Below are 12,139 nucleotides of genomic sequence, written 5' to 3' on the forward strand. Positions count from 1 at the left end.
TTCCCCCTGGCCAGACCCTGCAGCCTTGATTACTTTATAGCAGCCATTTAAAAACATTCATAATGATCATGCAAACACCATGGGTAGCACCTCCTGGGGGTGGCATGGCTGTTCGAAGAGGTGCTTCTAGCTTTCCCCATGAGATACAGCAAAACCCCTCTCCCAGCCAAACAGCCGCTCCTGTTTTTTCCAGCCGTCTCTGTTATTTTTGTGTCACATTGCTAGTTAAAAATACCCCTTGCCAGCACGAAGGGAGTTATTTGGGGCGCCCTTGTTTATCTTTGTTTGGGAAGAGCTCAAGCCTCCGTCAGCTGCTGCAATCCTCCTGAAAACTGACTTCTGCAAAAACCATCAATGCTCTGTCTGGTCCACAGCCCTGGAGGGATGCTCGCGGCCATGCATTTAGCCAGGCCTTGTGTCACCAGTGAAAAGGGACAAGGACATGAGTGGCCATCAGATATAATGTGGGGGACATCCCATTGTCCTGGACATCAGTTTGTGGCTTTTTAATGGATTTCTGCAAGCACATCCTTGGCTGCAGGACAAAGCAGAGGGAGAAACCCTACAGCAGGCACTGGGGAGACACACAGCCAGTGTCCCAAAACATCCTCCTGTCCCCTCGCCATGGGCACACAAGGAGGGGGACGGGTACACACCAAGTCCCTCCAGGGTCCTGCAGCCGACAGAAAACACAGCATGCATGACCAAGGATGGTGACAAAAATGCTCAGGTCAGGGCCTCGCCAAGTGATCCCCCCCCAGCCCCAAGGCAATCCTTCCTTGCTTTTATTTACTGCAGGACGTTTTATGGCCCAAAAACATTCCTGGGGAAACTGTAGCACCCTGTTTGCAGCCACGGCATGTTCTCATCAATGAATCAGGCCTTTCTTCATGCCCTCCGCAGCGTTGCCTTTTTTTTTTTTTTCTTTTAACAGGCTAAAGTAATCACATAGTAAAAGTCTGGAATCCAACCACAAGGAGCACAAAAATATTTAACCAAGCTGTTTTAAATCAGGGTCCTGACTTGCTTTCACACTGGCCTCCTTGCTTTTCCTTGTCTTGCACCACACTTTCGGTCCAACCCAAGGACTTCCAGTAAGGGTCCCACCTCCCCATGTCCATCTGTCCATGGGAAGACCCCGGCAGGACCCACAGAGCCCCAGAGGTGACACCAGTCCCCCAGTGGCCTCTATTTCTTCTTTTTGTCCCCCTCTGCCTCCAGGCAGCCAGAGGGGCTGAGTGCCTCCGCTCCTCTGTCCTCCCGCCCGCCACGCCACGGCCTAGTCAGTGAGAGCTGGAGCTCCCTGCTTTCCATGGTAAATAATGGCTTTAATTAGGAACTATGCATAATTAACCACGCTGAGCTGATGACTCAGCTGGCTGTTAAAAGACCTGCGGTCCCCTTTTTGCCCTGATTTTTTGAGTTTCCACAACTTGACTCTGAGCCTTTTCCCGTGGATGTTAGGTCAGACATTCAAGCCCCTGCAAGAAGGTGGCACCAAGTCCTTCAGGTCCACCTCAGACCAGGACACATTTTTGAGAGACGAGGGTAAAACCCCTCTGCCGCAGAGGAGGGCCAGCCCCTGGAAATGAGGTTATTGTTGTCCTCATTTGAATTTTAAAATGCAAACAGGCTCTGTTGATTCAGACGTTACACTTAGACTCGGCATTGTAAATAATGCAAGGTTTGCTCTTTTTATCAGCTTGCTCGGCAAATCAATCGGAGGACTCGGAAAAGTGTTGTCATCATAAACGAACAAATTCATTAACGCCCGTTGTGTGCCTTCATGTTTTAATGGGAAGCAAGGCAAACACATCCAAGCAGCGTGCATTCAGCCGGGCAGCCCCAAGAGGGAGGGACAAGGGTCTCCCATGGGATTTATTTTAACGCCCTGGGAGCTGGGTCTGGGTGAAGACGACCAGCAGTTTGGGGACTTACATCTCCCCTCCTGTACGTATCCCAAGGGAAAGAAATTCCTCTCCTGAGCATCTTAACCAAAACCAACAATTCCTAGCAGGGAGGGAAGGTGTTTGGCTGTGCTCCCACCCTCTCGAGCCCCTCGTCCCTCCGGTGGGAGAGGTGCCATCCAGTCCAAAGCACCCAGACAAAGCACTGCGTGCCAGAACTCTATTTCTTTAAGCCATTTCTGCGCCCTCTGACAGCCTTCCCTTTCTATGAATCACCACAGCCCAGCCAGGACAGCTGTGCTGCTGCTTACACGTGCTCAGTAAATATGCTGTCTGGCAGCAAGCTGGGAGGTTTCTTCACAGCACGTTGGATGTGCAAAAGGGGAAAGATGCAGACCATCAACTCCCTCTCTGTTGCACGGCCGCAACCCATGGGATATCCAGCTGGGACGTGCCCAGAGCTCCGTGTCCCCCACCTCACACAGCCCCTGATACCTCTGGGTCTGGACATGAAGCGGAGCCAGCTCTGGTGTCCCCCTGCAGCTCAGGGGTCCTGCAGACCCCAGGACTTTGGCCATGGCAGCAAGGGAACTTCAGAGGGGCCGCAAGCCCATTGCAAGGACGCCTCTTGCCAAAGGGAAACATGTTCTTGTGCAAGCCCCAAAACATCAGTCATCGCACTTCTTCACTGGATCTCCTTAGTCACCACCATGTACCTAATATTGCAGCTAAATTACACAATTTCATAGCATTTACCAGCTTTTCAGCTACCTGCAACCACAGCTGGCCTTAGAGCATTGCTCTAAGGACTTAAAACTGTTAAAAGATTTGTTTTCACCCCGCTTTCTCAGGTAGAGAAGTGACCCTTGGGCCACCCCTGCACTAAGTCCTCCTGGCACGGCCACTACATGGGATTAATCTGGCCCCGTATAGCGCCTGCCTCATCCAAGCTGCTGCCAAAACCAAGCTCATTTGCACATATTTATTGTAAGAAAAAAAAATAACCATTCGCTGATCCAGAACATTCATCTCTAAATATTTACAAAGCATTATTTATCTGAACGAAAGAGACATTTTTCCACTCAACAAACCAGGCATATGGCGGTAGCAGGCGATAGGAGATGAATTGCACGCAGCAATTCTAAACAGATTTAATGCCAGCAATAATTATTTTTAATCAGACAGAAAGTTCCCTGGGTGATAACTGAACATCCAGCATTTTAAAGCGATTGCGTTGGCCCCACATTGTTTGATACTAGTTGTGCAATCAAGCTTGTTGTGCCTTTTGATATTCCGATGCCACTTTGCCCCCTTTCCCCCCGGTTTGGGGAAAAAAAAAAAAAAAAAAAAAAAAGGAAAAAATACACCAAGCCCTCTGTCATTGATTTCAAGCATGTCTTTTAATTACAGTGCTGCACTGAGACGGTGCACACAATATTCCGGGCTGGATGCCTGTTTTGCAGACTCCCCGGTTGCTGCTCGGAGCTGCTGGGCAGAACAGAGTGAATCATTAGCAGCTCTCCCACTTCAGACCGTACCGGGGAACACGGAGAACAACATGTACAGACACAAAGCGTTTAACAAAGAAAGGCATGGGAGGAGGGATTTTGCCAGGTTCGGTTTTTTGGTGGGGTTGGGCAGATGAACCCACAGCCCCTAGCCGGGCTGCTTGCGCCCCGTCACGCACCGGGGGGATCAGAGCAGGGGACGGTCCCCTGCCACCGTGACAAGAGCAGATGCCACGCTCAGCCCCCAAAAGTGGCATCCCAGGAGAGATTAGTTATGTTTCTGGCATGGCTCACAGTTTGCAAGTCCCCTACAAGTCCAGGGACAGCTACAGGGCCATTAGGGTCTGCAGTGTAGGGTCTGCTGCAACTCAAGGGTTTATTTGTGCGGCTTCCTGCTTAAGGGAATTTTGATTGAGATGTAATTAGCACCAGGACCTCGTTGCCTAAACCTTCACTAACCTTGCACAGGGCAGTTTTGGGGTCCAAAAGGAAAATGTTTGGGGTCTGATGCACCCACAGATGCTCAGGGCATCCTGCTTGTCCCAGAAAAAAACTCATCCAGAAGACCCATAACCATCTGCATCATCTGGGGCAAGATACCTGGCTGGAGACCTGTCTCAGGCCCTCGTGCCCTTTTCAGCTTCACCTGGGGGATGCAGCACAGGTGCCATGAGGACAGTCCCGCTCTGTCAGCTTCCAGGGCTCTCCTTCTCCTCTCTGCTGAAGTATTTCTGATAAATCAAAGGGGGTGCCCACCGGAGCCAGAAATCCAGCCGCTGAGAAGCAGGCTTTTCATCTTCACTTTGGGGACTGCTAACAAAAAACATCTTCAGAGAAATCGGTCCCCTGTGTGTGAGAAGTGCTCTAACCTGCTTCTAAATGGGACGGACATGCTGGTTGTTTTAATATCCCTCCCAACCACCGTCGTTCAGAAAAGATAAATGGGATTTTGCCGACATCCACAGAGCCTTTGCGCCTCAGCTGGGCTGGAGCACAGCAGGCGGCACGCACAGGCTGAGCTGAAACACAGTTTGTTCCAGCAAGCAGAAAGCTCAAGGGGAATCGTCTGCTGCCTCTGAAGTGATACCATCAGGCCAAGAAGGTCCAGGGCTGGTGTTTAATAGGCAAGATTATTCTAGGCAGGAAAAAGGCAGTGCAGTGTCACTCCGGGGACTTGGCCAAACGCAAGGAGATGGCTCTTGACTTGTTCTCTACCTCGGCTCATGGCAGCCCTGGGCACTGGGATGCTCCTGGGGGCAATTTTGGGGGTGCTAGAGAGGGTTTCCCATGCAAATGTGTGAATTACATTCCCATGTGATTACTACTTTGAAATAAGCCCAGGTGAGACCCTCCTGCCCAGGGTAGCTCTGACAGGACACAACACACAAGCCCTGCCAAAAATCTCCACGATCTCCACGTTGACCTCGACTCAAATAATCACCTCCCAGGGCCCGGGGGTGGGTTCTGCCATGCAAAGTTTAGCTGTCCTAAACTTTGCAATTACACACAGATTTACTGGCTCTGGGTGAAAGGATGGCAGCTCATTGCCGGCATCAAAGCTGCGGGTGCAAGCAGCGCAGCGCTATCAGCGGTTCATTATCCTTCCCGGCCGCCCGGCCTCCTTCTCCTGCCCTGATAAGATGAGCAGCAGAAGAGAAAGGCGTCATTCTGGAGAAAGCTCTCGGGATCTGTTCATCAGATTTGCCCTTTTATAATAAGAGCCATCTAATTTACATGCTCATTTAACGCTGTATGCAGGCATGCGTCTTAGAGAACCTGCCAGGTACTTTATTCCTTTATCTGAAAACCAACCCATTTACAAAAACAGCACTTCCCTTAAACCATAATGAGGTCACAGTGACCCCACAGAAGCCTTATCAAACCCCTTTTGTGTCCAAACAGCACAACCTCGCAAATGCTTTATCCAAGCATCCCCGTCACGAGGTTAGGCGTATTCCAGTCCAATGCATTAACAGATCCGCAAGCTTCATCTGATTAGCAAAACCGAAATGCCTAGGGAAAAAAAAGGGGGGGAAATCATTCCCAGTTCTATTTCTGCTGCAGAACAAGCACCAATTCCACCAGGGGAAACCTGTCCTGCTTCCCTCGCATGACCCTTTCCAAAATCCTACACGTGGCAAACCTCCCAGCGAGGACCTTTTCCAAAAAGCACCAAGAGGGCTCAGTTATTCATCAGCCTGGGGACTCTCAGCCTGCAGGAGTTATCCAGACTTTCAGAGTAACTGGAGGGGGAAACAGTCAGTTTTGCCAATTTCTGGGCTGCTGAGCACCCTCGGTTTACGAAGCACTAATGAAATATTGTGGTTCTATAAGAAAATGGCCACAGCAGCTCAGAGCAGTTTTGCTCACCCATACATCCTTCTCCCAGGCAGACTTTTCTTGCAAATAACATGTGATAGGCTTGGAAAAAAAATCAGAAGAAGTGTGGTACTGTGAACAGTCAGTCACCACTATCAGTCCCATTTGCTCGGGGTCACCGGGACACGGTGGGTGCAAAGCCCAGGGTCTCCCGGTAATTCTCACAGAAAGGGATTTCCCAGCTCAGCTTTGGCTCTCCTGTCGGATCCATCATCCGTTTAGCAGCGCTGCCTGGAAATCAGCTTTGTGGCCGCTCACCCTGGCTCTCCCCAGAGCCCTGGTGCTCAGCTCCTCCTGTGTTTGTCTCCCCCATTTCAGAGCTGCCGGTTTTGCTGCTGACATCGCCCTTCACCTTCAGTCTGTTTGCTCCCCTCCCCGGTGTTTACGTACCTGCTGTATTTATAGGCAGGCGTCTCGTCCTCTCCCAACCTCCCTGGCCAAACACAGACGGCACTCTTCACACCCTCTCCAAAATCACCCCTTTTCCTTGCCCTTCCCAGCCCCCCTTTGCTGCACCTGCTGTGATTTAAACTCTTCTTTTGGGGAGCACAGAGCAGGCCTCCAGGGCATATTTCCAAAGGGATTTGCCTGGTGTTTTGTGAGCAGGGACCACCACTGGCATGAATATTTCCATCCAAGACTCTAGGGCCAGGGTTTTAATTTCTCCGTAGCTCATTAACTCACCCAGCACCTCGCTTTGCTGCCCACACTTTACATCACTGATTATTCCCTCCATCCCTTTTCATCCCAGCCTTGTGAACTCAAAAAAAAAATATATATATAATAATCTCTGGGTCATGTCTGGCTCTTTTTCCCCCTTCTCAAGTCTTTGCCACTCCCCGGGCAGACGATGCCACCTCCAACTCCTCTGTCCACAAAGGGCTACCTTAAGTGTTTGATGCGGACGCTGCAGGGAGGAATGCTCCCTCTGTTTCAGGTTATTATCTCACCAGAACACCATACATTATCCAGCAATCTCCAGCCGAGCAGGGGGTCTGCGATATCATCGTGTTAGCTTGTTTTGAGAGCACAGATTGCTCGCTTCGTGTTCCTGCCCACAAAGAAGGATACATTAAAAAAAAAAAAAAAAAAAAAAAAAAAAAAAAAAAAAAAGGAAAACAGAAAGCATCCACTTAGGCTGCTGATAATATCCTGGTGGGAAAAAAAAATAAACTGAAGCAATGGCTGATGGCACAGGATTTGTTGCAAGCGTGGAAAGGCTGGCGTGGAAACAGTCACAGGGGTTTGCAACTAGGGAAAAAAAACAACCCTGCAGCCCTTGGAGCGTGCCACGTGTTGTGATGCTCTGCGCGACTGTAGTGTGTCGTGGCTGTGACTCTGCAGGATGTTTGATGCACGCGTGCCAGTGAAAGATGCTGAGCTGCCCAGCTGAAGGCAGAGCGTAAATGCCAATGCTGCTCCAACGGGGCACGGTGCCCCTTGTTCAAGGAGTCAGGGAGCCCTGGTTTTCCTCCCAGAGCTCAAAAACTTCACACAGTTTTTAAATACACCCTGTCAGAGACCCAGCACCATGGGCTTTTGCTGGGACAAGGAACCATCACTAAAGGTATCTCCCGGTTTTCAGCGTGTTTGGGACTCACTTCTCAAGGAAGGGACCCCACGAGCAGCCAACCTCCCTGGCACAGCACATCTTGGGGACCTCACGGACTTCGAACTAACCTGGCATCAGTCATTTATGGGTTTAAAGAGAGATGAAAATTTACATGTCCAAGGTAATCAATTCCTCTGCTCAATTAGCCTTGCAGATTTTAAAAAAATTTGGATCTTCTCAAGCAAAAGCCATCAGCATGTCTGTGGCACGGCAGCTACCAGAGGCTTGGCACCAAAGAGTTGAAGGACCTCGGTGTGAAGGTGGACAACGAGGCAAGGGCATGGGCAGAGCAGGACAAGGTCCTGACCCAAGGAAGGGGCCAGGATTAAATCCCTCTGTGTTTGATAGGGAACTAATTGGTGCTGATCCAACTGCAAGCTATTGCTTTTGGTAAGGAAAGGCTCTGCACCAAGCAGCATGATGCTCCAGAGCGGTGAAAAATGGTGCTGTTAGATCCCAGGAGAAAAATAAATTGGGAATTTGGATAAAAAAAAGGTCATGAGGACCACCTGACCTTAGGCCAGGCTCATATATAAGGTATAATTGGGGTGCAGCAGGACAGCGTTTGAGCAAAAGGTCAGCTTGTGCCTGCAGAGGGAGGAGATCGCCGAGGACACAGCTCCTGGGGGTTTGAAATGACGAACTAAATCCTGCGGGGCTGAGCCTTTGAACAACCCCACATGGCCAAAGCAACTTTGCAAATAATTCTTTTTTCCCTCTTCGGAGACACCACCTAATTCTGCTGCTGCAGCTGCCTCTCCGCAGAGAGCCAGGACAGCCAGAAAGCTAATCACGTTCCCAACAGGCACGTGCAGGGAAACGATGCTTTACATCAGGAGCCATCACTCCAGGGCTGCTAAAGCTTTGCAAATGTTTGCACGGGGCAGCTCAGGCTGTAGGTTGCAGGCTGGGCTGCCTTACGTTGGATCCAGCTTCCACCGTCCCCCCTGGAGCCAGGGGGATGCCACCTAAGGACCCGCCTGTGATGCTCAGGGATCCACGCTTGTCAAATACAGCTTAAAAAACCACTAATGCATATAGCAATTACTGTATATAAGTGCTTTAAAATCCAAACTAGACCTTGTATAGAACACAGCCCATGTAGAGCACGTGGACCGTATATAGCACCTGGGCCACGTATAGCACCCAGCCCCTAGGCAGCACATTTCTGTGGCAGCGTTCATGCAGAGAAGCAATGTGAAGGCAAGAGGACTGCAAAAGCAGCAAATGAGGCTGGAAAAAGCATCCCTGGCACAACAAAGCTGACCAGATACACAGATCATAATTTAAGTTGAAGGCTTTGCAAAATATTAATGTGGTTTGTATTTTCTTACACTGACAGCCAGAAGCAGGAGTCACGGCAGGAGGGAGGAAGAGGAGGGCACCACGGATCCCAGCTCACCTCCAGGTTCAGTGCAATTGGGTCTCTTTTCATTAAGCATACCCGAAGCAAAAGGGTTGCACAGAAGCTAATTAACATTTTGCAACCTTTGTTTATTTCTCCCCCCCCCCCCCCCCCCCAGTTTTCCAATACTTTTTCTTCATTAATAGAACCGGCTGTGCTGGCTTGGCTTGCTGTTCCAGGACCAACTGAAACTTTTAGACTAAAGAAATAATTATTACCTGAAGAGTTCATTTCACATGATTTTATTGAATGAATGCACTTCGCCATTCAAACTGAGTAATTTTTGACCAGCCTGGTGACAGTTTCTCTTGGGGTTCCGCTGTTTTACTCGTGTATGTGTGTACACACATACGCTAACCCTTTCCATCTGGGAACAGCATCTTCCTACGGTAGGTTTATCACGCAGAGAAGTAAACACAGTTGTCAACCTTTGTAATACAGATGAGAGCTGTGGTGCGGATCCAGGCACAAAATCCTGCCCCAGATCCCCTGCTATGCTGAATACTGTCAGATTTCTCGTGTGCATATCTTTCTGTTCCCTTTCCCAAGCCCTGATGAAAAAGAAGCTGCAAGGATGAAGGAAAAGGAATAATGCTGCTTCACCTACAGTGAAAAAAGATTTTTCTTTGCAAGAAAAGCCATGCAGTGGTGGAGTTTGGAGATGCTCACAACCAGGGAGCTGCTTATTCCAGAGCTCAGCCCCCATGGGGCCAAACAGGATCCTCTCCACTGCTGGAATTATTCAGGATTTGGCGTCCAGAAGAGCCTTTCGATGTTATTTCTGAATAGCTCTGAGTCTGGACTGAGCTACTTAGTACTAGGGCTCCAAATTCACGCTCGTATTCCCAATGGACTTGTAACCACAGGAGAGCCCTAAAGCTTTAGGTTGGATCTTCCCATCACCGACATCTTTCCTATCTGCCAACAAGCCATGAAAGCAGCACCGTGCAAGCAGGTAAAATCTGCCACCAGCCCAGTTTCAGGCTGCCAGTACTGCAGAAAACAATTTCTTGCTCCGATGCTGACTGACAGACGCTTTGGGCTGACCGTGGGTGATGGTAGTGGGAGCTGGGAGCACTGGGCTTGCCCAAGCGCCCCTCGTCCCCTGCAAGACTGCGACTGCGTGCTGAATGGGGATGGTGTATTTATTTATATTCCAGTGGGCAGCTGTGTTTCTTCTGGTTTTGCTGCACACAAGCGTTGTTCTTCCAACAGAGCCGCTCCCTTTGCTTTGGCCCTTTGTGTCGCCCAGGCCCTGAAACGCTCCCTCCCGTTTCCCACAGCCCTGTGCAAACAGGACAGCAAGGCAAACACCATGTCGTGAGGGCACTTATCGACGCTGCCAGCTCTTAAAAATGCTGGAAGAGTGCTTTCTGTGCACTTTCCTGTCCTTCTGTGCTGAAGCAGGGTGGAAGCTGGGGGTGTGCCCGCAGCCCAGGCGTCTGCCCTCGGGAAGGGAGCATTGTCTGGTGGTTGCGCACGGCCGGGTCCTGAGCTCCCCGCCTGCCCTTTTCAGACAGCACGCTGTGCCAGGAAGGGCATTATAAATTCAATTTAATAATTTAATCTTGTCTCTCTTCGAATTAGGAAGGGCTTTCTTGAACTCCCCAATGATTTTCTTGTGCCGTGGCCAGCCTGCTGTCCCGGTGTCTTGCTGGCCGCTGGCTGCAAACGCGGCACAGCCAAATGGGAGATGACACATCTCGGCACTGCACATGACCAGAGGCACAGCTATTTAATGTATTTATTTTAAAGCCCTTTTTGCTGGTCCATTAGTCACACGCATGTAAACCAAGCACGTCTCTTGGGACTGGCTGGTGGCACGGACAGGCAATTATCTGCCCTTGGCTACCAGCAGCAGCGCTTGCTGCAAAAATTTGTGCCAAATTGGCAAACGGTCCCAGGATTATTTGATTTGTTGAGTGGTTGTAGATGAAAGCATGAGGAACTTTGTGAAATAGAGACACTGTGGGCACAATGTAGGATTTTGGGATCCCTCCAGGTCAGCTTTGGTGACCTCACCAGAGGCCTCAGGAGAAACCCTAGCCCAAGGGATGTGGCCAAAAACCCCTCTTTGACCTCAGCAGGGCTGGGACATCATCTCACACCCCTTAAAAAGGTTTCACCCTCTTCCTGAATCCTAGATCAGCTTGACTGGGGATTCCCATAGCAGTCCCAAAGCTGGACTGTAGGTCCTGCTACAGAAATACACTGGGCGCTTTTCCAAGGAGGAGGAATCCCATTTGGCACAGGTTCTCCAGCGGGCTCAGGCACCCACAGAAAAGCTGCTGCTCGAGAGGGCTTGGCAGCAGCAACACCAGGCTCAGCCCGGGTTATCTGGGGATGGCTACAAACCTTCTTATCCCCCCTAAAGCTGGGAAAGGCCATGACAGGCAGAAGTGGGTCTGCTTTTGGGTGCATTTGGAGCTCGTCACCGGGCACAGGAGAGAAGCAGCAGAGCGCTTGCTGGTGCACGCAGCCAGCTTGCCAGCTGAGCTCACCCATGGCAGCCAACGGACGGAGAGATGGAGATCTGCAGTAATTGAATGGAATAATACTCTGTGCGGGGATTTTTAAATATTTTTCATTCAGGGATAAATTAGGCTTTAATTAAATGGTGTCATTTAATGCACTGCCCAATAGATATGGTAATTGCTTTCTTTTTTTAAGAGGCAGCGTGGTTATAGTTACTCATTCGTAAAGTGCCAGTGATGCTAATTCAGCCCGGTGGATGTACAGACAGCCACGCTGAGCATCACACCCCGGCAAGGCCAAACCCCAGAGCTGCCTTTGATCACCGCCACTGCAGCTTGTGCATCCTCTAATCCCCTCCTGTTCCCACCCGAACCAGCCAGGAATGAGCACGGGCCTCAAGGGGAGAGACGTGGCTCCTCGCCCCTTTTCGGCACCAGAAGCAGACCATGCCCGTTCTGGGGACACCCTTTTGTAGGGCTTGTCTTTGAGGATGCAGAAGGGAAAGGGGACGCCTTGCCCCCAGCTGTCTGCTGCACGTCTGTGCAAGAGCACCAGTTACACCAGTATAACCGCTGGAGATTCAGTGCTGGAGCTGGTGAGGAGCCCTTTGGTTTATGCGAGGCACATTGCACTTACCCCGAGTTGCTCGCAGGTATCTCCCTCGCTGGAAAACCCTGGTTAGAACAGCATTTCACAACATTTTAAGGACTGCCCAAAAACACCTCTTACCACTCCACTCCCAGAGCCCCCCGTGCTGGATGTCACATCTCCCTCCATCTGCTCCCTGCTGGGTTAATTCCCCTCGCTCCGAGCTGCCCTGCCTTTCATCCCTGCTTTAATGAGCTAAGTCGTG

The 12,139-nt window shown here is 50.4% G+C and overlaps 1 long non-coding RNA gene across 2 annotated transcripts; it reads right to left on the minus strand.

The window, feature by feature from the left end:
- Nucleotides 1–3,295: 3,295 nt before the first annotated feature.
- Nucleotides 3,296–6,844, minus strand: LOC118168532. 2 transcript variants are annotated; one of them, XR_004751627.1, is made up of 3 exons: nt 6,745–6,844; nt 4,016–5,428; nt 3,296–3,395 (listed from the first exon to the last, which is right to left on the minus strand). It is a non-coding gene; the product is annotated as an uncharacterized LOC118168532 (long non-coding RNA). The 2 variants fall into 2 exon arrangements; XR_004751628.1 differs by having other exon boundaries at nt 3,305–3,392.
- Nucleotides 6,845–12,139: the final 5,295 nt, after the last annotated feature.

The sequence above is a fragment of the Oxyura jamaicensis genome, chromosome 5 (genome assembly GCF_011077185.1).
Source record: "Oxyura jamaicensis isolate SHBP4307 breed ruddy duck chromosome 5, BPBGC_Ojam_1.0, whole genome shotgun sequence".
NCBI lineage: Eukaryota > Metazoa > Chordata > Aves > Anseriformes > Anatidae > Oxyura > Oxyura jamaicensis.